General features: G+C 41.2%; 1 pseudogene; it reads left to right on the top strand.

Moving 5' to 3' along the window:
* Positions 1 to 16,500: 16,500 nt before the first annotated feature.
* Positions 16,501 to 19,144, top strand: LOC107132203 (chromatin accessibility complex protein 1-like; annotated as a pseudogene).
* Positions 19,145 to 26,759: the final 7,615 nt, after the last annotated feature.

Raw genomic sequence — 26,759 nt, 5'->3', positions numbered from 1 at the left:
TCACCATTGAGGATAATGTTTGCTGTGGTTTTGTCATATATAGCTTTTATTATGTTGAGGTATGTTGCTTCTATTCCTGCTTTCTGGAGAGTTTTTATCATAAATGGATGTTGAATTTTGTCAAAGGCTTTCTCTGCATCTATTGAGATAATCATTTATTTTTCAATTTGTTAATGTGGTGTATTACATTGATTGATTTGCGTATATTGAAGAATCCTTGCATCCCTGGGATAAAGTCCACTTGGTCATGGTGTATGATCTTTTAAATGTGTTGTTGGATTCTGATTGCAAGAATTTTGTTAAGGATTTTTGCATCTATGTTCATCAATAATATTGGCCTGTAGTTTTCTTTTTTTGTGGCATCATTGTCAGGTTTTGGTATTAGGGTGATGGTGGCCTCATAGAATGAGTCTGGAAATTTACCTTCCTCTGCAATTTTCTGGAAGAGTTTGAGCAGGATAGGTGTTAGCTCTTCTCTAAATTTTTGGTAGAATTCAGCTGTGAAGCCATCTGGACCTGGGCTTTTGTTTGCTGGAAGATTTCTGATTATGGTTTCAATTTCTGTGCTTGTGATGGGTCTGTTAATATTTTCTATTTTTTCCTGGTTCAGTTTTGGAAAGTTGTACTTTTCTAAAAATTTATCCATTTCTTCCAAGTTGTCCATTTTATTGGCATATAATTGCTGATAGTAGTCTCTTATGATCCTTTGTATTTCTGTGTTGTCTGTTGTGATCTCTTCATTTTCATTTCTAATTTAATTGATTTGATTTTTCTCCCTTTGTTTCTTGATGAGTCTGGCTAATGGTTTGTCAATTTTATTTATCCTTTCAAAGAACCAGCTTTTGGTTTGTTGATTTTTGCTATGGTCTCTTTCGTTTCTTTTGCATTTATTTCTGCCCTAATTTTTAAGATTTCTTTCCTTCTACTAACCCTGGGGTTCTTCATTTCTTCCTTTTCTAGTTGCTTTAGGTGTAGAGTTAGGTTATTTATTTGACTTTTTTCTTGTTTCTTGAGGTGTGCCTGTATTGCTATGAACTTTCCCCTTAGCACTGCTTTTACAGTGTCCCACAGGCTTTGGGTTGTTGTGTTTTCATTTTCATTCATTTCTATGCATATTTTGATTTCTTTTTTTATTTCTTCTGTGATTTGTTGGTTATTTAGCAGCTTGTTGTTCAGCCTCCATATGTTGGAATTTTTAATAGTTTTTCTCCTGTAATTGAGATCTAATCTTACTGCATTGTGGTCAGAAAAGATGCTTGGAATGATTTCAATTTTTTTGAATTTACCAAGACTAGATTTATGGCCTAGAATGTGATCTATCTTGGAGAAGGTTCCATGTGCGCTTGAGAAAAAGGTGAAATTCATTGTTTTGGGAACTATAGATATCAATTAGGTCTAACTGGTCTATTGTATCATTTAAAGTTTGTGTTTCCTTGTTAATTTTCCATTTAGTTGATTTATCCATAGGTGTGAGTGGGGTATTAAAGTCTCCCAATATTATTGTGTTATTAATTTCCCCTTTCATACTTGTTAGCATTTGTCTTACATATTGTGGTGCTCCTATTTTGGGTGTATATACATTTATAATTGTTATATCTTCTTCTTGGATTGATCCTTTGATCATTATGTAGTGTCCTTCTTTGTCTTTTTTTCACAGCCTTTGTTGTAAAGTCTATTTTATCTGATATGAGTATTGCTACTCTTGCTTTCTTTTGGTCTCTATTTGTATGGAATATTTTTTTCCAACCCTTCACTTTCAGTCTGTATGTGTCCCCTGTTTTGAGGTGGGTCTTTCGTAGATAACATATATAGGGGTCTTGTTTTTGTATCCATTCAGCCAGTCTTTGTCTTTTGGTTGGGGCATTCAACCCATTTATGTTTAAGGTAATTATTGATAAGTATGATCCTGTTGCCATTTACTTTATTGTTTTGGGTTCAAGTTTATATACTCTTTTTGTGTTTCCTGTCTAGAGAAGATCCTTTAGGATTTGTTGGAGAGCTGGTTTGGTGGTGCTGAATTCTCTCAGCTTTTGCTTGTCTGTAAAGCTTTTGATTTCTCCTTCATATTTGAATGAGATCCTTGCTGGGTACAGTAATCTGGGCTATAGGTTATTTCCTTTCATCACTATAAGTATGTCCTGCCATTCCCTCCTGGCCTGAAGAATTTCTATTGAAAGATCAGGTGTTATCCTTATGGGAATCCCCTTGTGTGTTATTTGTTGTTTTTCCCTTGCTGCTTTTAATATTTGTTCTTTGTGTATGATCTTTGTTAATTTGATTAATATGTGTCTTGGGGTGTTTCACCTTGGGTTTATCCTGTTTGGGACTCTCTGGGTGTCTTGGACTTGGGTGATTATTTCCTTCCCCATTTTAGGGAAGTTTTCAACTATTATCTCCTCAAATATTTTCTCATGGTCTTTCTTTTTGTCTTCTTCTTCTGGGACCCCTATGATTCGAATGTTGGGGCATTTAACATTGTCCTGGAGGTCTCTGAGATTGTCCTCATTTCTTTTAATTCGTTTTTCTTTTTTCCTCTCTGATTCATATATTTCTACTATTTTATCTTCTACTTCACTAATCCTATCTTCTGCCTCTGTTATTCTACTATTTGTTCCCTCCAGAGTGTTTTTTATCTCATTTATTGCATTATTCATTATATATTGACTCTTTTTTATTTCTTCTAGGTCTTTGTTAAACCTTTCCTGCACCTTCTCAATCCTTGTCTCCAGGCTATTATCTGTGATTCCATTTTGATTTCAAGATTTTGGATCATTTTCACTATCATTATTGGGAATTTCTTTATCAGGTAGATTCCCTATCTCTTCCTCTTTTGTTTGGTTTGGTGGGCATTTATCCTTTTTCTTTACCAGCTAGGTATTCCTCTGTCTCTTCATCTTGTTTATATTGCTGTGTTTGGGGTGGGCTTTCTGTATTCTGGCAGTTTGTGGAGTTCTCTTTATTGTAGAGTTTCCTCACTGTGGGTGGGGTTGTATGGGTGGCTTGTTAAGGTTTCCTGGTTAGGGAAGCTTGTGTTGGTGTTCTGGTGGGTGGAGCTGTATTTCTTCTCTCTGGAGTGCAATGAAGTGTCCAGTAATGAGTTATGAGATGTCAATGGGTTTGGAGTGACTTTGGGCAGCCTGTATATTGAAGCTCAGGGCTGTGTTCCTGTGTTGCTGGAGAATTTGTATGGTATGTCTTGCTCTGGAACTTGTTGGCCTTGGGTGGTGCTTGGTTTCAGTGTAGGTATGGAGGTGTTTGATGAGCTCCTCTCGATTAATGTTCCCTGAAGTCAGGATTTCTCTGGTGTTCTCAGGATTTGGACTTAAGCCTCCTGCTTCTGGTTTTCAGTCTTATTTTTACAGTAGCCTCAAGACTTCTCCATCTATACAGGACCATTGATAAAACATCTAGGTTAAAGATAAAAAGTTTCTCCACAGTGAGGGACACCCAGAGAGGTTCACAGAGTTACATGGAGAAGAGAACAGGGAGGAGGGAGTTAGAGGTGACCCGAATGAGATGAAGTGGAATCAAAAGAGGAGAAAGCAAGCTAGCCAGTAATCACTTCTTTATGTGTGCTCCACAGTCTAGACCGCTCAGAGATGTTCACAGAGTTATACAGAGAAGAGAAGAGGGAGGAAGGAGACAGAGGTGGCCAGGAGGATAAAGGAGGGAATCAAAAGGAGAGAGACAGATCCAGCCAGTAATCAGTTCCCTAAGTGTTCTCCAATGTCTGGAACACACAAAGAGATTCACAGAGTTGGGTAGAGAAGAGAAGGGGGAGGGAGGAGATAGAGGGGACCTGGTGGAGAAAAAGGAGAGTCCAAAGGGGGAGAGAGCAGTCAAACCAGTAATCTCGCTCTCAGGTAAAAATGGGTACTGAAGATTGGGTTCTTAAAGGTACAAAATTGATAACAAACACCAAAAAGCAAAGATTAAAAATCTAGAATAGAGGTTGGATTTTCAAAAATACAATATTAAAGAAAAGAAGAAAAAAAAGTCACAAAAATTATTATACACACACACACACACACACACACACACACATATATATATATATATATATATATATAGTGTGTGCTTTAAAAAATAGGGTCTCTCTTTTTTTTTGCAAAGTAAGAGTAGGTTATAAAAATGAAAATTAAAGGAGTAATAGAGGACTTAAATTTTTTTTTTAATTTTAAAAAATGATAGTAAAAATAGTAAAAAAATATATAGGACTTTCTCTGGTGTTGTTGTGGGCAGTGTGGGGTCAGTTCATTTTTGGATAGTTCCTTGGTCCAGCTTATATTTCTCAAGATCTATAGGCCCCTTCCTATGTAGTTGGTACTAACTACAGGGTTTTAATCTATTGCACCTGTCACTTCCAAGGCGGTTCCCTCTGTTTTAGCTTCTTCTGTTTGCTGGTCTCTTCAGTGTCTGATTTCCGCCCTGACACAAGGCGGTGGTGATGGACACTTTTTTAGGCTCACTTGTTCTGTCGTGCTGTGGGGAGGGAGGGACGCTGCAAACAAATAACACTGGTGTGTACTCACAGTGTCTCAGCCACACTGGCCCTGCCCCAGCTCATGGCGCTTGTGGCCTCCCTGCCCACACTGCTCAGGCTCTAGGTTGCTCTGCCGGGAGCCGTCCAAGGCCGGTTGCATGCACCTCCCAGGTCTAAGCTGCTCAGGTTCAGGCACTCCGGCAGTCCTCAGAGGCGCAGACTCGGTTGGGCCTGCGTTTTGTGCCCTTCCCAGGTCCGAGCAGCTCAGGTGATGAGGTGTTTGGCGAGCATATTTGCTGCGACTTATCGGCTATCCTGTCCCTGCCGCTCGGTTTTCTTGGTGTACAACTGGCACACCTTCTCAGGCAGATGTTGACCATCCAGAATCCCAAGAAGTCTTAATTAGCAACAAAGCCTGCTTGCAGTTTGGTAGATAATGCCTTTCTGGGGCTGCGATTGCCCTCTTCCGGCTCTGGCTGCCTGTCACCAGACGGGGATGGTCTGCAGCCGGCTAGCTCTGTTCAGTCCTTTGTTCTGTGAGAGGGCCTGACAGTGTCTTAGGTTAGGGCTTTTCACGTGGTAGCTATCCCACAGTCTGGTTTGCTAGCCCAAGTTAGTTCCCTCAGATTGCTCTTGGGGCATTCAGGCTGGTCCTTACTCTAAGCAATGCAGCCCACGCCTCCCTGCCCAGCCCCCGCTTGCTAGTGGCGGGTACAGACGTCTGTACTGCTTCTCCACTGGGGGAGTTACCCTTGGGCACGTAATCTGTGGGTTTTAATTATTTATTTTTCCTCCCAGTTATGCTGCCCTCTGTGGTTCCAAGGCTCGCCACAGACTTGGCAGTGAGAGTGTTTTCTGGTGTTTGGAAACTTCTCTGTTTTTAAGACTCCCTTCCTGGGATGGAGCTCTGTCCCTACCTCTTTTGTCTCTTTTTTTGTCTTTTATATTTTTTCCTACCTCCTTTAGAAGACAATGGGCTGCTTTTCTGGGTCCCTGATGTCCTCTGCTGGCATTCAGAAGTTGTTTTGTGGAATTTATTCAGCGTTTAAATGTTCTTTTGATAAATTTGTGGGGGAGAAAATGGTCTCCCTGTCCTATTCCTCCGCCATCTTAGCCTCTTTTGATATTTGACATGTACTTACACTAAAACAATATTAATTCTGTATTTTTCTTGGCCACCCTACCATTGTTATATCCAACAGTCACATTCCTTAGTAGCATACATAAACACAGTCAGATTCACAAAAAAATAAAATTTTACAGTGATAATTATCTTTTTTCAGAAAAAGAATTTCATAGGTAATGAATTGCACCCATCAATACAAAACTAGGACTCCTGTCCTCATAATTTTGAGTAAGTAATAAAAAGCCATACCGGATTTTTTTTTAAACAAATATAAACTGTATACTATGGTCAGAGAATTAAGTATCCTGACAACATTCAGTAAAATTTGTGCAAGACTTTGAAATGGCAACAAAAGGTAACTGAGTGTTCTGTCTCGTGCATCCTCCCTAGATTATCTCCTCTGAGTTTCTCTGAACTACTTACAACTCTGTAAATGGTAGACACTGAGGACAATGCAAATGACTCTTGTCCAAAAATGGGCAAATGAATTCTGTCCAGGGGAGGGACAATTGATTTCTCTCCCTACCCTTGTGGAGAAACTGAGTTTGTATCATTGTCAATTCATGTCAGCATTCCTTATCTATCACTTTGAATTCTCCTTTGAACCAGTTATAATATCTTACTGGTTTCTTCATTAATTATTGAATAACACATTGAAAGAAGAACTTGGATGCATATTCATTTTATATTTATATGAGAATCATGATTTTTACATTTAAAAAATACATATTCTTTAGCAATACATTTTAAAAGATAAATGAGTTCACTGATATTTGGTCATTTAGGACAAGGATACATTCTCAATAATTTCAGGATGATTTTTGTTTTAGCAAAAATCAAAGTTCCAAAGCAAGTGACTAACACACCATTTTTGTCTTGTTTTACCTCTTTCTGTTATTTCCTGTTCAAAAATGTTCGCCTCCTCAAGAATATACAATGGGACAAAAATAGACTCTTCAATAAGTGGTGCTGGGAAAACTGGACAGCTATGTGCAAAAGAATGAAATTAGAACACTTCCTAATGCCATACACAAAGATAAACTCAAAATGGATTAGAGACCTAAATGTAAGACCAGAAACTAAAATTCTTAGAGGAAAACATAGGCAGAACACTTGATGACATAAATTAAAGCAAGATCTTCTAGGACCCACCTCCCAGTGTAACGGAAAGAAAAATAAAAATAAACAAGTGAGACAAAATTAAACTTAAAAGTTTTTGCACAGCAAAGGAAACTACAAACAAGATGAAAAGACAACCCTCAGAATGGGAGAAAATAATAGCAAAGGAAAAAACTGACCAAGAATTAATTTTCAAAATATACAAGCAGCTCATACAACTCAATATCAGAAAAACAAACAATCCAATCAAAAAGTGGGAAAAAGACCTAAACAGATATTTCTCCAAAGAAGATATATGATGGCTAACAAACACATGAAAAGATGCTAATATCACTCATTAGAGAAATGCAAATCAAAACTACAATAAGATACCAATTCACACCAGTCAGAATGGCCATCATCAAAGTCTACAAATAATAAATGCTAGAGAGGGTGTGGAAAAAAGGGAACCCTCTTGCATTGCTGATTGGAATGTAAATTGATACAGCCACTATGGAAACCAGTATGGAGATTCCTTTAAATGCTAGGAATAAAACCACCATAAAACCACCAACAATCCCATTCCTAGGCGTATGCCCTGAGGAAAACAAAATTGAAAAAGACACATGTACCCCAGTGTTCACTGCAGCACTATTTACAATAGCTAGAACATGGAAGCAATCTAGATGTCCATCAACAGATAAATGGATAAAGAAGCTGTGGCTGATTCTTGTTGATGTATGACAGAAAAACCACAAAATTCTGTAAAGCAATTATCTTTCAATTAGAAAAATAAATTTAAAATTCTGGGGGGGAAAAGTTAAAGGAAAAAAAAAAGTCACCCTTATCGTCAAGTTATTTCTATACCACTTACTACCACTAGCCCAAACCCCTTTGTCTTGGCAGTTGTTCACAAATTTATTGTTTCTTTGTCCAAAAGTTATGAGTTTCCTGCTCTGGTCAGTTATTCTGACCCTTGGTTTTCTTGTGAAGTCTCCTGTGTACATGTAAAAATTCAATAAAATTTACATGTTTTTCTCCTCTTTGTCTTTGTCAGATTAATTTCCAGACCCAGCCAGGGACCCTAAGAAGGTGAAAAAAGCTTACTGCATCAAAGGGACAGGATTCATAGGAGATTTTTTTTTTTTTTTTTGCCATTTTATTAATTGAATGATAATTGCTTTACAGAATTTTGTGGTTTTCTGTCAAACATCAACAAGAATCAGCCATAGATACATCAATGCCCCCTCCCTCAAGAACCTCCCTCCCATCTCCCTCCCCAAACCACCCCTCTAGATTGTCACAGACCCCATGTTTGAGTTCCCTGAGTCATACAGCAAATTCCCATTGGCTATCTGTTTTACATACGGTAATGTAAATTTCCATATTATTCTCTCCATACATCTCACCTTTCCCTTCTCCCCCTCCCCCATGTCCATAGGTCCGTTCTCTATGTCTGTTTCTCCATTGCTGCCCTGCAAATAAATTCATCAGTATCGTCTTTCTGGAGTCCATATATATGCATCAGTGTATGATATTTATATTTCCCTTTCTGAGTTACTTCACTCTGTATAATATGCTCTAGGTTCGTCCACTTCATTAGCACTGACTCAAACGTATTTATTTCTATGGCTGAGTAGTATATAGTATTTGGATCACAATAAACTGGAAAATTCTGAAAGAGATGGGAATACCAGACCACCTGACCTGCCTCTTGAGAAACCTATATGCAGGTCAGGAAGCAACAGTTAGAACTGGACATGGAACAACAGACTGGTTCCAAATAGGAAAAGGAGTACATCAAGGCTGTATATTGTCACCCTGCTTATTTAACTTCTATGCAGAGTACATCATGAGAAACGCTGGGCTGGAAGAAGCACAAGCTGGAATCAAGATTGCCAGGAGAAATATCAATCACCTCAGATATGCAGATGACACCATCCTTATGGCAGAAAGTGAAGAGGAACTAAAAAGCCTCTTGATGAAAGTGAAAGAGGAGAGTGAAAAAGTTGGCTTAAAGCTCAACATTCAGAAAACTAAGATTATGGCATCCAGTCCCATCACTTCATGGGAAATAGATGGGGAAACAGTGGAAACAGTGTCAGACTTTATTTTTCTGGGCTCCAAAATCACTGCAGATGGTGATTGCAGCCATGAAATTAAAAGACGCTTACTCCTTGGAAGGAAAGTTATGACCAACTTAGATAGCATATTGAGAAGCAGAGACATTACTTTGCCAACAAAGGTCCATCTAGTCAAGGCTATGGTTTTTCCAGTGGTCATGTATGGATGTGAAAGTTGGACTGTGAAGAAAGCTGAGTGCTGTAGAATTGCTGCTTTTGAACTGTGGTGTTGGAGAAGATTCTTGAGAGTCACTTGGATTGCAAGGAGATCCAGCCAGTCCATTCTGAAGGAGATTAGCCCTGGGATTTCTTTGGAAGGAATGATGGTAAAGCTGAAACTCCAGCACTTTGGCCACCTCATGCGAAGAGTTGACTCATTGGAAAAGACTCTGATGCTGGGAGGGATTGGGGGCAGGAGGAGAAGGGGACGACAGAGGATGAGATGGCTGGATGGCATCACTGACTCAATGGACATGAGTTTGAGTGAACTCTGGGAGTTGGTGATGGACAGGAAGGCCTGGCGTGCTGCTATTCATGGGGTCGCAAAGAGTCGGACACGACTGAGCAACTGAATTGAACTGAACTGAGTATATAGTATATATGTACCACAGCATCTTTATCAATTCATCTGTTGATGGACATCTAGGTTGCTTCCAGTTCTAGCTATTGTAAATAGAGCTGCAATGAACATTGGGGTACATGTGTCTTTTTCAATTTTGTTTTCCTCAGGGTATATGCCTCGGAATGGGATTGCTGAGTCATATGGTGGTTTTATTCCTAGCTTTTTAAGGAATCTCCATACCATCTTCCATAGTGGCTGTATCCAGTTTGCATAAAGGTTGACTTTAATAAGGTTGCTGCTGCTGCCGCTGCTAAGTCGCTTTAGTCGTGTCTGACTCTGTGAGACCCCATAGATGGCAGTCCACCAGGCTCCCCCATTTCTGGGATTCTCCAGGCAAGAACACTGGAGTGGGTTGCCATTTCCTTCTCCAATGCATGAAAGTGAAAAGTGAAAGTGAAGTTGTTCAGTCGTGTCTGGCTCTTCGCGACCCCATGGACTGCAGGCTATCAGGCTCCTCCGCCCATGGGATTTTCCACGTTAGGTTGTACAAATTTCTTGGCTCCAAATTCCCATCGTAATAATAAGACTGTCTTTGCTCCTCCTAGGGTACCTCTCACATGGGAGTTTTATGACCTATTTCAGGGAAGTAGGGGAAACGGGTAGGTCAGAATGAAATTCGGGAATCTACCTTTCTTAAAATTTTTATTCAGCTAAAGCCATTTAATATGCCAAGTTGCCATAGTTTGGGGTAGTATGTCCTGAACCTCATCAATGCCTTAATTATGTGTAGGGACTGTATAGAGATAGTAGTATAAGAAGTAGCACGTACGGGAATCAGTAAACTGGATGGTGGGCGATTCTGGAGTGGATCCAGCAGGAGAGAGGAGCTGGAAGGAGGGAACAACTACAGAGACATGGGGTGTATGGCTCTCTCTTAGTTATGTAGTCACTAAGTCACTAAGTCATGGGTGACTGATTTGTGGCCCCATGGACTGTAGCCCACCAGGATCCTCTGTCCATGGGATTTCCCAGGCAAGAATACTGCAGTGAGTTGCCATTTTATTCTCCAGGGGATCTTCCCAACCCAGGAATCAAACCTGAGTCTTCTGCATTGGCAGGTGGATTCTTTACCACCAAGTCATCTGGGAAGCCCCTCTTTCTGAGTACCAAGCACAGTTTTATCAGGCTCCTCAGAGATGGCCATTTACAGCTGCAGAGCAATACCTTAACAAAAAATTATTATTTTTTGTGTGTGTGTGTTACACTGCAGGCAGCCTACGGGATCTTAGTTCTCCCACCAGAAACCAAACCCAGGATCTTAGCTCCCCGCTAAGGGTCAAACTCAAGCCCCCTGCATTGGAAGTGTAGAGTCTTAATCATTGGACCACCAGGGATGTCCTCCACAGTAGTACTTTCTCTCCCTCTTTCCAGGGCCCAGCCCTCCAGCCCCTCATCAGCAGCCAGCTAAGAGCAGTCCCAGGGTAAAAGGCAGAGGTATGCGAAGTCCTGAACACCAGTTATGAGGACAGAGTGTTGAGGGGTGAGGGCGTCGTGGTGTGAGTACAGAGCTATGATCTGACAACAACAGTAGCAGGATTCTAGCATTAAACTTGTGAATTTGGTGAGGACAGTGCCATTCCCCCATTTCTGGGCTATTCTCATAGCTCCCAGAGCCCTGAAAGGCCCCGCTATTATACCCACAAGTGTAGGCAAATAGGGTAGGGGGTCTGGAAGGAAAAGAGCTAGACATAATTTTCTTAACATAAGAGAAGCCATGTTAGGCCTAAGTCATTTTGGGACCTAAGCCTGGCCACAGTGCTTGCTTTTGCAGGAGAATGAATCTCCATAGTTAATAAGGAAAGAAAATTAAGGAAAAAAAGGATTGTAAGAATAAACAATTGCTATTAGGCCAAGAAAATAATTTAACAGTGTGTGTGTGCTTGGTCATGTCCAACTCTTTGTGACCCCTTGGACTGTAACTGCCAGGCTTCTCTCTCCATGGGATTTTCCAGGCAAGAATTCTGGAGTGGGTTGCCATTTCTTTCTCCAGGAATTTAACCATACTGAAAACAATATATCAGTTGCAAAGAGTCCTAGTTCTGTTTTGAAGGTAGAGATTAGCCTGAAACACATTCTTGAGCTGTTTTGCAGGATCTAAACCTTCTTGAACATGCAGCCACTTGACTAACTGGAACCTAAGGAATGATGATGCCGACTTTGCTGACCCTGGTGACTTTAACTAGAGCCTGGATTCTATCAACCTTTGCCTTAATGCTATGCTGAATTCTCCTCTGTTTAAGCCCCTTCATCAGTATGAATAAACCAACCAAACCCTTTCATGAGTATACAGGTACCCTTAGCTTAAAACTTCCCCAGTTTTGCTGCTTGGGGAGACATTGCTTTGGAAAGATCCCAGTGTACTCCCTAGTTACTGGGAGTAATAAATCCTCCTTTCTCCCACTCTTTGGCTTGACACCCACAAAACGGGCAAAACCAAGTTTGGGGGTAACACAACCCTAATGAGAGTTGTGGGTTCCAAAAATGATTCTCACTCTAAATGATTTTTTTAAATTTTGTGTTAATTGTTGGGCACAGCATTGCCCTTCCTCCACTCATGGTTGCTATTTCTATTCCAGATCAAAATAACTGTAGTAACTTTTTCTGATTATATACTTTATTAAATACTGCAGCATATCTATTTTTATAATCTCTAGTTTTCCAAATAACTCTGCAGGACAGCTATTATTAAAAGCTGGGGCTTGAATAGTATAAGCAGCTAAAGAGGGGTTTAGCCAAACTGTGAGGATGGCTGGATCCTCCAGAACATAAGGAGCCACAGTAGTGTGTGCTGCAAAGTCTGGGGTCTCCAGTGTCCCCTGTTCCCTGTGTACCCTCAGAATATGTCCTCTTCCAGCTAGCAGAGGCTGCTACAGGAAGAGATACTGCCTTCACCCTCACATCTAAACATCCTTCCTGAGTCTTGGTTCAGGAGAAGGCAAAGTCCCAGACTTCTGCCAGGGAGAAATTAAGCCAGAGCCCTGATGAATGTGGCCATAGTTGATATGGTTTTAGCCCAAGTCAGTCACTCTTACACAGCCCACTAAAGGAGCTCCTGAGTATCAGACTGTCCTGGAAATCAGGCTCAGATCTGATTAGAAGGGTGGCAGAGCACCAAGAAGGCAGACTAGATGCACAGCTTCACCAGATCTTCAATGTCAAAGTCAGGGCCCTGATAGGAAAGGAAGGGGCCCTGAACGTGGAATTGAGGGGATGAGTCTGAGAACCTTACATCTCAGATTTCCCTGAGCCTTACTATCAGAAACAGCTGTGTCCCTATTCGGGCCCTGCAAATAGGTCTCAGTTCAGTTCAGTTCAGTCGCTCAGTCGTGTCCAGCTCTTTGCAACCCCATGAATCACAGCATGCCAGGCTTCCCTGTCCATCACCAACTCCCAGAGTTCACTCAAACTCATGTCCATCGAGTCGGTGATGCCATCCAGCCATCTCATCTCTGTCGTCCCCTTCTCCTCCTGCCCCCAATCCCTCCCAGCATCAGAGTCTTTTCCAATGACTCAACTCTTCGCATGAGGTGGCCAAAGTATTGGAGTTTCAGCTTTAGCATCAGTCCTTCCAAAGAACACCCAGGACAGATCTCCTTTAGAATGGACTGATTGGATCTCCTTGCAGTCCAAGGGACTCTCAAGAGTCTTCTCCAACACCACAGTTCAAAAGCATCAATTCTTCAGTGCTCAGCCTTCTTCACAGTCCAACTCTCACATCCATACATGACCATTGGAAAAACCATAGCCTTGACTAGATGGACCTTTGTTGGCAAAGTAATGTCTCTGCTTTTGAATATGCTATCTAGGTTGGTCATAACTTTCCTTCCAAGGAGTAAGCATTTTTAATTTCATGGCTGCAGCCACCTCTGCAGTGATTTTGGAACCCAGAAAAATAAAGTCTGACACTGTTTCCACTGTTTCCCCATCTATTTCCCATGAAGTGATGGGACCAGATGCCATGATCTTAGTTTTCTGAATGTTGAGCTTTAAGCCAACTTTTTCACTCTCCTCTTTCACTTTCATCAAGAGGCTTTTTAGTTCCTCTTCACTTTCTGCCATAAGGGTGGTGTCATCTGCATATCTGAGGTGATTGATATTTCTCCTGGCAATCTTGATTCCAGCTTGTGCTTCTTCCAGCCCAGTGCTTCTCATGATGTACTCTGCGTATAAGTTAAATAAGCAGGGTGACAATATACAGCCTTGATGTACTCCTTTTCCAGTTTGGAACCAGTCTGTTGTTCCATGTCCCATTCTAACTGTTGCTTCCTAACCTACATACAGGTTTCTCAAGAGGCAGGTCAGGTGGTCTGGTATTCCCATCTCTTTCAGAATTTTCTACAGTTTATTGTGATCCACACAGTCAAAGGCTTTGGCATAGTCAATAAAGCAGAAATAGATGTTTTTCTGGAACTCTCCTCCTTTTTCCATGATCCAGCAGATGATGGCAACTTGATCTCTGGGTCCTCTGCCTTTTCTAAAACCAGTTTGAACATCTGGAAATTCACAGTTCACGTATTGCTGAAGCCTGGCTTGGAGAATTTTGAGCATTACTTTACTAGCGTGTGAGACGAATGCAATTTTTCAGTAGTTTGAACATTCTTTGGCATTGCCTTTCTTTGGCATTGGAATGAAAACTGACCTTTTCCAGTCCTGTGGCCACTGCTGAGTTTTCCAAATTTGCTGGCATACTGAGTGCAGCACTTCCATAGCATCATCTTCCAGGATTTGAAATAGCTCAACTGGAATTCCATCACCTGAACTAGCTTTGTTCATAGTGATGCTTTCTAAGACCCACTTGACTTCACATTCCAGGATGTCTGGCTCTAGGTGAGTGATCACACCATCGTGATTATCTGGGTCATGAAGATCTTTTTTGTACAGTTCTTCTGTGTATTCTTGCCACCTCTTCTTAATATCTTCTGCTTCTGTTAGGTCCATACCATTTCTGTCCTTTACTGAGCCCATCTTTGCATAAATTGTTCCCTTGGTATCTCTAATTTTCTTGAAGAGATCTCTAGTCTTTCCCATTCTGTTGTTTTCCTCTATTTCTTTGCATTGATCGCTGAGGAAGGCTTTCTTTTCTCTCTTTGCTATTCTTTGGAACTCTGCATTCAGATGTTTATATCTTTCCTTTTCTCCTTTGCTTTTCACATCTCTCCTTTTCACAGCTATGTGTAATGCCTCCCCAGACAGCCATTTTGCTTTTTTGTATTTCTTTTCCATGGGGATGGTCTTGATCCCTGTCTCCTTTACAATGTCACAAACCTCCATCCATAGTTTATCAGGCACTCTGGCTATCAGATCTAGTCCCTTAAATCTATTTCTCACTTCCCCTGTATAATCGTAAGGGATTTGGTTTAGGTCATACCTGAATGGTCTAGTGGTTTTCCCTACTTTCTTCAATTTAAGTCTGAATTTGGCAATAAGGAGTTCATGATCTGAGCCACAGTCAGCTCCCGGTCTTGTTTTTGCTGACTGTATAGAGCTTCTCCATCTTTGGCTGCAAAGAATATAATCAATCTGATTTTGGTGTTGACCATCTGGTGACGTCCATGTGTAGAATCTTCTCTTAGGTTGTTGGAAGAGGTGCTTGCTACGACCAGTGCGTTCTCTTGGTAAAACTCTATTAGCCTTTGCCCTGCTTCATTCCATAGTCCAAGGCCAAATTTGCCTGTTACTCCAGGTGTTTCTTGACTTCCTACTTTTGCATTCCATTCCCCTATAATGAAAAGGACATCTTTTTTGGGTTCTAAAAGGCCTTGTATGTCTTCATAGAACCATTCAACTTCAGCTTCTTCAGCATTACTGGTTGGGGCATAGACTTGAATTACTGTGATATTGAATGGTTTGCCTTGGAAATGAACAGAGATCATTCTATCGTTTTTGAGATTGCATCCAAGTACTGCATTTCAGACTCTCTTGTTGACCATGATGGCTACTCCATTTCTTAGGGATTCCTGCCTGCAGTAGTAGATATAATGGTCATCTGAGTTAAATTCACCCATTCCAGTCCATTTTAGTTTGCTGATTCCTAGAATGTTGATCTTCACTCTTGCCATCTCCTGTTTGACCACTTCCAATTTGCCTTGATTCATGGACCTAACATTCCAGGTTCCTATGCAATATTGCTCTTTACAGCATTGGACCTTGCTTCTATCACCAGTCACACCCACAGCTGGGTATTGTTTTTGTTTTGGTTCCATCCCTTCATTCTTTCTGGAGTTATTTCTCCACTAATCTCCAGTAGCATATTGGGCACCTACCGACCTGGGAAGTTCCTCTTTCAGGATCCTATCATTTTGCCTTTTCATACTGTTCATGGGGTTCTCAAGGCAAGAATACTGAAGTGGTTTGCCATTCCCTTCTCCAGTGGACCACATTCTGTCTGACCTCTCCACCATGACCTGTCCATCTTGGGTGGCCCCACACAGCATGGCTTAGTTTCATTGAGTTAGATAAGGCTGTGGTCCGTGTGATTAGGTTGACTAGTTTTCTATGATTATGGTTTCAGTGTGTCTGCCCTCTAATGCCCTCTTGCAGCACCTACTGTCTTACTTGGGTTTCTCTTACCTTGGACGTGGGGTATGTCTTCAAGGCTGCTCCAGCAAAGTGCAGCCGCTGCTCCTTACCTTGGACGAGGGCTATCTCCTCACGTCCACCCCTCCTGACCTTGAACATGGAGTAGCTCCTCTCAGCCCTCCTGCGCCCGTGCAGCCACTGCTCCTTGGACGTAGGGTAGCTCCTCTCGGCCACTGCCCCTAGGTTTATCTGTACCATTTTTCTAGATTCCATGTATATGCATTAATACTTTATTCTGTATGACAGACTAGGTCCATCCACATTTCTACAAATGACCCAATTTCATTCCTTTTTATGACTAATATTCCATTTTTTATATGTACCACATCTTCTTTATCCATTCATCTATTGATGGACATTTAGGCTGCTTCTATGCAGATGTAGACAATGGACATGTGGACATGGGGTGGGGGTCGGGAAGGGGAGGGTGGAATGATTGGGAGAATAGTACTGACATAGATACACTACCATGCGTGAAATAGATAGCTCGTGGGAACCTGCTGTATCACACAAGAAGCTCAGTTGGTGTTCTGTGGTCACCTAGGGGGCAAGATGGGGGACAAAGGAGGCAGGTACAATAGGGAGGGGATATATGTATAACAGAGCTGATTCACTTTGTTGTGCAATAGAAACTAACACAACACTGTAAAGCCATTATACTTCAATAATAATAATAATAAATGAAACAGCTCTGTCTTTCTCTTGCCTAGAAGCAGGCAATGACCCTTTGTGATCCCCATATCTCACAAGATGATGCTGGTTCTCCTCAAGGCCTTCCGCTACAACCCCTTATTATCTCCAGGCTTATAACCAGTCAGTTCTAGGCCCAGCCTTAGAAGTGAAACACGAGCCTTATTCTAGAAACAAATAAAAAATCCACCAAAGGAATTGCAGAACTTTGCTAATGCAATCAGAAAAGAACGAGGGGAAAGATACGTGAGTAGATCTTGTTATTACCATCGAGCTCTGGAGAAAGGGGATTTGTTGACATGGAGGTACTTACTGATGACTCAAGACTTAACCTCTGGCAGAGACACTGGAATCAGTTTGAAGTGTTGTGATGGTGGTTTGAAATCTGAACATAATGAAAGCTTACCGTAACTGAAGTGGAGTTTCCAGAACTTCCTTGCCATGGAATTGAGTTGGATCTTGGCATAGGAAATATTAGAATAGATTTACTATGGAAAGTCTAAGAACTCTTAACCTGTGTTTCCCAGGAGGGCCAGATGCACTTGCTTTACTTAGATAATAAGAAATGCACTGGTGAGAAGCCACTGACATTCACCCGAAAAGTCTGGTCATTGCTGTTTTCTGCAAGTTGTATGGTTGGTATCTTGAAATGGAACTCCTAGATATCAATGGGGATGTTGGGATTCTAGAATGGTAGAGGTAGATAGCATTTGAGTATCAGAGGCAAAACTGTGTAGTTACAGCAGCAAGGCCAGAGTGCTGTGGGGGCCTTGGTCTACAGTATCTACAGCGATGTCTGAAAGATGACAATGTTCCTACATGTGAGAAGGGTGAGTGTCCAAGTGAGGTGGTGCTTAATTTTGGAACATTAACTTTATCAGTTTTGTTACAATGATACATAGTAATTGTAAAAAATTACCATTTTGGGGACCATTCATCCAGATTTCTCTCTGTGATTTTGTCTATAATTTTTCATGTGTAGGATCTGGTTGTATGTGTTATTCTTTAACTATATTTTTAGGCCAATATTTTGTAGTCATCTTTCCTTATCAATAAAGATAAACATGCTAGAGAGTTCTGAAGATATAAAGACAGCATGACGTAGTTTTAAGCACCTAGACGTTGAACCAGACTGCTTGAATTCAAATGCTAGTCCCATCAATTTCTAGCTTTGTGAAATTAAGTTGAATTTTATGTCTCAGTTTGCACATCTCTAAATTGGGTAAAACAGCGCTATCTTCTTTTTAAGATTATTGCAACAATTAAATGAGTTAATATATACTTAGATCAATGCTTGACAAGTGTTGCTGTTATTAGTTATTGCTTTATAGTCTCCCAATAATGGGCATTTAAATTATTGGTCTCTTTTAACTTGTGTAAGAAATACTGCAGTGAACTTTTTGCCCTTATATCTTCTTATATCTGTGTGATTATCTTCTTAAGAACATTCCTAGAAAAATTGGATTTCTAGAGCAACAGTCATGACCCTTTTCCCGAATGATACTTTTTATATTTTCTAGACTTTACCACAAGTTTCTAGCTTGAGAATTGTGTACTCCCCAGTCTATATTTGTAAATATGGATGTGTCCTTTAATCTCTTTTTAATTATTAAATAGGAATTTGAACCCAAGCAAGAGGAAATTAGAAAACATGGGCTCAGATGATCATTTGGTGCTTTGTGACTGAAATTGCTTTTAATTTTATCCTCTGCATGTTTTAGCTTGAATGCAGCAGCACTGGATCTCAACCAAGGGTCTCATTTTCAGAACAAGTCAGTTAAATCAGTGACCTTGTACTGTGACCTTACATGGCCCATGTAAGGGCCATGCTCCTTTGAAAAGGGGTTTCTGCAACATGACCCCACAGTTGAATGGATAATACCTGAGTCTTAAGAAAAATATTTCATTGATCCCCCCACCTCTGCACCCAGATGTAGCGTTTAGATGCTTCCATTTCTGTCACGTTTATATCTTATCTGATCCTTATGGCAATGGTTGCTGGCCAGACACTATAACTCCCACGTGGCTGCTGCTGCGGGGGCGGGGAGCGGAGAAGGCAGACGTGGTCCTGGGCAAGGACAAGCGCGGGGAGCAGCGGCTGCTGTCATTGCCCTTGTCCCACATCTGCGTCTTCATAAAGAGCTCCCCCGTGAGGTGTCCAGAAAGCCCTGGTGCTCACGGCCAAGGTCACGCAACATTGTTCACTATCTCACCACCTATTCCTGTAGCAACCCGAGTGGAAAAGAAAAGAAAGCACTCACAGTGATTTATCAAATACCGCAGAGGAATCGGAAACTTTTTAGCCTCTTGCAGATACACCATCAAGGACGATTTTAGCTAGTAGATATCTGAAAATGTTGAAGAGGGAAGAGGAGGAGAATGACAACAGCGATGAGAGCGATGACGACCATGTGGAATCCTAAACCAAAAGGTGCTTTGAAGCTCAGCCTGGTGAGGGCCCGCGAGGATTAGCTCCTGTACTCTCAAGCAGGCAGTAGTCAGTTCACTCTTCAGAAACCTGGCGGACGTTGTATTCTTTCCTGGCTGAGATGGAACATAATGTACCTCTGCCATAAACAGCCCAAAGGAAAGAAACCCAGATAGCAGCTTCTTCCCCAGACCGTCAATGCAGCTCGAGTGGGAGGGAGGGACGGATATATGGCTGCGAACCCTTGGGCACGGCCAGCCTGCAGCGGTAAGCTCTAGCGGCAAAGACGAGTTTTCTTCACCTCCTAGTTTACAGATGAGCTTCCCTGGTGGTTCAGTGGTAAAGAATTCACGTGCCAATGCAGGAGACCTGGGTTCAATCCCTAGGTTGGGAAGACCCCCTGGAGAAGGAAATGGCAAGCCTCTCCAGTATTCCTGCCTGGAAAATCCCATGGACGGAGGAGCTGGCAGATTACAGTCCATGGGGTCTCAAAAGAGGGGTCTCAAGAGTCAAACATGACTTACCGATTAAACAACAACTAGATTACACATAGATTTTGGAGAACTTCTAAATATGTGTAAATTCCCATATGTATATTTTGAGATTAGTTCTTGTAACAACTAGATTCTGCTTTAGTATGTTTAATATGTTGAAACTACATGTTTTAAATATGTAGCCTATGGGTAGTATGTTAGCTTTAAATTTTTGTACTTCAAGAAAATTTGTTTGAGGCTCATTCCCTAGGAGTGCTTAAAATAGACAATAATCACATCACCTAGGTCAGTTTGTGGAGATTTTATCTGAAGGCAGAGGAATGAGCTACCTAGAATTTTTATGCATTTTATTCCTTTGGTGATTCACTAATATGGCTCAGTCATCCTTGAAACAATATTCCAATCCTAGACTTTGATCCCAAGTCACATGTGAACCTTTAAAGTGTTGTTTATATCCATTCTACATTTTGTTTCCTAAAAGTTTCATTCTGTAATGAGTTAATTATGCAATGTCATTCAACTTCAAAGTCATTCTAGTTGGTTTTATTAAAAATGTAGATGCTCTTTAAAAAAAAAAAAAACAAGAAGAAAATAGTTACTGGCTTGCTTCACTTCCCATGGCTCCTTGTCTCTGAGTCTCTGAACTGTTTATTTCCTTCTAGGACAAAGGACGGAGAAGGCAATGGCAACCCACTCCAGTACTCTTGCCTGGAAAATCCCATGGATGGAGGAGCCTGGTGGGCTGCAGTCCATGGGGTCTCGAGGAGTCGGACACGACTGAGCGACTTCACTTTCACTTTTCACTTTCATGCATTGGAGAAGAAAATGGCAACCCACTCCAGTGTTCTTGCCTGGAGAATCCCAAGGACGGGGGAGCCTGTTGGGCTGCCGTCTATGGGGTCGCACAAAGTTGGACACGACTGAAGCGACTTAGCAGAAGCAGCAGCAGGACAGAGGAGCTTAATCCTTCCACTCTGTGTTTTCTGCCCCTCTAAGGATATTTTTACCTTTACTCTCTGCCCTTCTAAAAGTTAACTTACTCTTTTCTTGAAACTTTTTTTCCTAACCTAAGCTCTGAGTGCCTCTCTCTAAGCTCTGTTTCTATGTAACAGTCCTGTTTTAGGGATTTCATCGTTCCTCTCTTTGCAGTGTTCTAGCAGCTGGTTCCTTCTCTTTGCAGTGTTTTAGCAGATGGAAGCATGGGAGGTGGTGAAGTCAAGCATTCAGATAGATTCAAACTGGTCTCAATTCATGTTTTTATGAGTTCATTCTTCATTTACGCTTCCATTCATGTTTTCACATAGGTATTATTCACTTGCTTAGTCATTATTCACTTATTCCTGCATGAAATATTAATACATTCTACCATCTGCATTCAATTCTCACACATTCATCTCAACACTTATTCATTCATTTATGCCTTTATTCATTCAGTTATTGAATTCATTTACATAACATTTATTTATTTTAAAGATTTTTAAAATGTGGACCATTTTTAGTCTTTATTGAATTTGTTACAATATCACTTCTGTTTTATGTTTTAGTTTTTTGGCCATGAAGCATGTGGAATCTTAGCTCCCCAATCAGGGATTGAACCAGCACCCCCTGCAAGGGAGGGCAAAGGCTAAACCACTGCACCACCAGGGAAGTACCCGTTTACATAGAATTTATATACTCAACAATTTTTTAATTAATTTTTTTTATGTCAGCCAGGAAAGCAGGAAACCAATGGCACATTTAAATCAGGATAATTGAAGGGATTATGAGAAATAGATGGGGAAACAGTGGAAACAGTGTCAGACTTTATTTTGGGGGGCTCCAAAATCACTGCAGATGGTGATTGCAGCCATGAAATTAAAAGACGCTTACTCCTTGGAAGGAAAGTTATGACCAACTAGATAGCATATTAAAAAGCAGAGATATTATTTTGCCAACAAAGGTCCGTCTAGTCAAGACTACGGTTTTTCCAGTAGTCATCTCCGGATGTGACAGTTGAACTATAAAGAAAGCTGAGTGCCAAAGAATTGCTGCTTTTGAATTGTGGTGTTGGAGAAGACTCTCGAGAGTCCCTTGGACTGCAAGGAGATCCAACCAGTCCATCCTAAAGGAGATCAGTCCTGGGTGTTCTTTGGAAGGACTGACGCTGAAGCTGAAACTCCAATACTTTGGCCACCTCATGAGAAGAGTTGACTCATTGGAAAAGACTCTGATGCTGGGAGGGATTGGGGGCAGGAGGAGATGGGGATGACAGAGGATGAGATGGCTGGATGGCATTACCGACTCTATGGACATGAGTTTGAGTGAACTCCGTGAATTGGTGATGGACAGGGAGGCCTGGTGTGCTGAGATTCATGGGGTCGCAGAGAGTCGGACACAACTGAGCGACTGAACTAAACTGAACTGAATTGAAGGGATTATTTACAAAGGCTTTGGCAGAGTATAGGAAAACCACAAGGATTAGTGCAAGACTAATACTTTGGCCCCCTGATGTGAAGAAATGACCATTTGGAAAAGACTCAATGCTGGGAAAGATTGAAGGCAGGAGGAGAAGGGGACGGCAGAGAATAAGATAGTTGGATGGCATCATGGACTTGATGGACATGAGTTTGAGTAAACTCTGGGAGTTGATGATGGACAGGGAAGCCTGGCGTGCTGCAGTCCACAGGGTCGCAAAGAGTCGGACACGACTGAGCGACTGAACTGAACTGAAGTGTAACACTCTGGAGCTAACAACAGCCAGTCCCGGTTACCATCTCTGGCTCTGAAAGGAAAAGGGGGAGAATAATTGAGACTTTTCATTGTGGTATCCCTGCCTGGATGGGAGAGAATCTGGGCATAAATACCAGATTGAATTCTCCTTCCTTTGGCAGATCTTTTGCCAATGCCTCCACTCTACAAGTATTTTCTGCATGGGAACTATGTCAGTGTGCGACACAGAGGGCAGAGGCAGTCGGCACTGGTCAGCCTTCTGGGGGCAGGGCAGGATGAAGGTTGGTGGAGAATGTATCTGGAGAGGCAAAGAAATGGAGAGAGCAGTCCCCATGCTCTCTGAAGTTCTGAAGCTAGTCAGCAATGCATCTTCCCTCTTCTTCTTTTATAATTAAAAAATACTGTATTTATTTTAAACAATTAAAAATTATTTTCCCATTGAGGTTATTAAAGAATACTGAGCAGAATTCTGTGTGCTGTACAGTAAGTCCTTGTTGGTAATCTATTTTAAATACAATGGGATGTACATGTCAATCCCAAACTCCCAATCTCTTCTCCTTTCTTATTACTGAGGAAGAACCAGTAATGGGCAAAAAAATTCCTGCTTAGGAAATTACTTTCATCACAGAGAGCCACATAGACTAGGGTCAGCCTGGTTACACATGCTGGCTATCTTGGATTTTGCTTTTTTGGGAAAGTCTTTCCGGTTCTTCCATCACCCCCATCCCAAAAAAGTGCTGTTTCCTACGACAATGTTTTAACGATAAATTGTGTCTGAATGACTGCATTCTGCATTCTACACACCTTGATTATCTTAGCCAGGGCCTGGCAAAGAGTAAATGTCAAACGCAACAGTGAAAGAACACCTGGGTGCTGAAGCATCAAGATGCTGTGAATTTCTTCCACTCTACCACAAGGTGGCAACAGTTACCATGGTCCAATTTTCTTATCTGCAGGACTCAGGCACACATCTTCATCCACTATCCTGTGAATAGAAAAAATCTATTCTTAAAACTCAACATTAAAAAAACTAAGATCATGGCATCTGGTCCCATCACTTCATGGCAAATATAAGGGTAAAAAGTGGAAACAGTGACATTTTATTTTCTTGGGCTCCAAAATCACTGTGAACAGTGACTGCAGCCATGAAATTAAAAGTCCCTTACTCCTTGGAAGGAAAGCTATGACAAGCCTAGCCAGCATACTAAAAAGCAGAGATACCACTTTGCCGACAAAGGTCTGCATAGTCAAAGCTATGGTTTTTCCAGTAGTCATGCCTGGATGTCAGATTTGGACCATAATGAAGTTTGAGTGCCAAAAAATCGATGCTTTTGAATTGTGGTGCTGGAGAACATTCTTGAGAGTCTCTTGGACTGCAAGGGGATCAAACCAGTCAATCCTAAAGGAAATTAATGTGGAATATTCATTGGAAGGACTGATGCTGAAGCTAAAGTTCCAATGCTTTGGCCACCTGATGCCAAGACTCTTTGGAAAAGACCCTGATGCTGGGGAAGATTGAAGACAGAAGGCACAGGGGAAGACAGAGGGTGAGATGGGTAGATGGCATCACCAACTCAATGGACATGAATTTGAACAAACTCCAGGAGAGAGTGGAGGACAGGGAAGGCTGATGTGCTGCAGTCCATGGAGTCTTAAAGAGTTGGACTTGACCTACAGACTGAACAACAACAAAATTTTAAAATAACTATATCAAGGAGAGAATAATACACTGATGGTGAGGAAGAGAAAAACAATTGCATATCTACTTTCACTAATATTATTAGATATGGCACTATAAATTTTACTTTAAACAGCATTTGAAAAACATTACTAAATTTCTGAAACAAAATTGGCCTCTGTGCAAATGTTAGATAAACAAATGGATTATCCCTGCCCTATACGGTTCCTAGCTATATAATTTGTTCACCCAAAGTCTCTTCTCTGGGCTCTTCCCATACACCTGGCCCTTTTTCTTGCCCTCAACGTTAACAAGTCCCATAGGTTCAGGTTCTCAGTGACTTGCTTCTGTTCCCTCTTCTCTGCAGCCACCTCTATCTGTGCAGAAACTATATACTGTGCTTCTTATACTGGCCTGTGGATGCTGAAATTCATCCCTGTTTCTAGTCTTTTTAACTCTTGAAGAATGGCACCATTTTTTAGAAATTGTTGCTGAATGTTCTTTACAAGCTCAGGGATGAAGCTGTCCTAGTGAGGTGAAGTGTAATTTATCTAGTTTTTTTTTTCTTTTTTAAAATACTTACATTTCTTGAATGTGTTAGAAACAATGTAGAGCGTTGTGCCTGCATATTTTTTAATCTGCAGAAAACTTGCTTCTATTTTACTACGTTTGCACTTTGGCAAAGATTACCAAGACTTGTCTAACACTTACCAACAATTCTGGATTTAGCAATAAAATTTTCCCCTATAGTTTAAAATAAACTATGTCCAAAGGATTAAGAAAAAGAATGCTAAATAAGATCAGACTTTTTTTTTTTAATAATCAAGGGGTCTCTCAGTCAGTCAGTTCATTCACTCAGTTGTGTCCGACCCTTTGCGACCCCATGGACTGCAGCACGCCAGGCTTCCCTGTCCATCACCAACTCCAGGAGCTTGCTCAAACTCATGCCCATCAATTTGGTGATGCCATCCAACCATTTCTTCTTCTGTTGTCCCCTTCTCCTCCTGCCTTCAATCTTTCCCAGCATCAGGGTCTTTTCTAATGAGTCAGTTCTTTGTATCAGGTGGCCAAAATATGGGACTTCAGCTTCAGCATTAGTCCTTCCAGTGAATATTCAGGACTGATTTCCTTTAGGATGGGTGGTTGGATCTCCTTTCTATCCAAGGGACTCTCAAGAGTCTTCTCCAACTCCACAGTTCAAAAGCATCAATTCTTTGCTGCTCAGCTTTCTTTATAGTCCAACTCTCACATCCATACTTGACTACTGGAAAAACCATAGTTTTGACTAGATGGACCTTTGTTGGCAAACTAATGCCTCTGCTTTTTAGTATGCTGTCTAAGGGGTCCCTACAGAAGATGGATAAGAAACCATGGGGGTGGATGGCTGGACCATGAGTAATTCCTGAAGCTGAGAAGAGGAGCCTAAGAGCTCAGAGCAGGAGGAAGGGGTGAGATGGGTAAAATTTTCAGCTTCTCAACACAGAAGACTTAAGAACTTAAAAAATTTCAGTTAAGGTGTCTGCCTTAGTAAGAGACAAGAATAAGATGAGCAGTAGGGAGAGAACAAAGAAAAGAATGAGGCACATCCACAGTTGTGTTGGTGTACACTGGAGCCTGGCAGTGAGTGGAGAGAGTCCCTAATATGTTGCCTCTCCTGAATCTTCCAGGCTTTTCTCATTGCTGAGGGAGAGCTCACACTCATTGACCACCTACCGTGTCCCAGGAACCATATTAATCTTTTCCATATTATATCACTTGAGTTTTATAATCATTCCACATCAAAGTACAATTCTCAAAAAGGTAAAAACATGATTTTCACAGGAAGATATAATGAATGTGTGTCAAAAATGTATTCAACTCATTATGAATGAACTAGTAAGATGGCAAAACTGATTTCCAAGACCATTTGAGGAAGAGGGGTATATGTAGCATACCAGGAAAGGAATCCTTAAAAGATTGTTAATGTCTACAGATAATAAAATGGTTACCTTTGTTTTTATTATATTTGTACTGGACAGCAATCTGCAAGTTAAAATGTAACTCCATATTTTGGGGCCTCTAATCAAAAAGCAAATTGGAAAGTCAAACAAAGGTATATTCTAGGGAATGAGTTCTGGGCCAGGCCTGATTAAATGCTGACCAAGCATGACACTGAGAGGACATGAAGTTACTCTCTTTACTTACAGTTTTTGTTTAGTCTCCAGTCTTTCCCTCTCTAGACTGAAAACTCCACGGAGTCAGAAACTGGTGTGTCTTGTCTTTTTCACCATGGTGACAATCATGCAAGTATGTAATACACACTGACAGGCCCTAAGTATGCAGTGAATAAATGTCTGGCTGAATTGAATTGAGTTAAGCAACAGTTAGAACTGGACATGAAACAACAGACTGGTTCCAAATAGGAAAAGGAGTTCATCAAGGCTGTATATTGTCACCCTGTTTATTTAACTTATATGCAGAGTACATCTTGAGAAACGCTGGACTGGAAGAAACACAAGCTGGAATCAAGATTGCTGGGAGAAATATCAATAACCTCAGATACACAGATGACACCACCCTTATGGCAGAAAGTGAAGAGGAGCTCAAAAGCCTCTTGATGAAAGTGAAAGTGGAGAGTGAAAAAGTTGGCTTAACACTCAACATTCAGAAAACGAAGATCATGGCATCCGGTCCCATCACTTCATGGGAAATAGATGGGGAAACAGTGGAAACAGTGTCACACTTTATTT

Source organism: Bos taurus, chromosome 1 (genome assembly GCF_002263795.3).
Source record: "Bos taurus isolate L1 Dominette 01449 registration number 42190680 breed Hereford chromosome 1, ARS-UCD2.0, whole genome shotgun sequence".
In the NCBI taxonomy this organism is placed as follows: domain Eukaryota; kingdom Metazoa; phylum Chordata; class Mammalia; order Artiodactyla; family Bovidae; genus Bos; species Bos taurus.
Note: the sequence above shows the minus strand (reverse complement) of the source record. Positions and strands in the feature narration are given on the sequence as shown.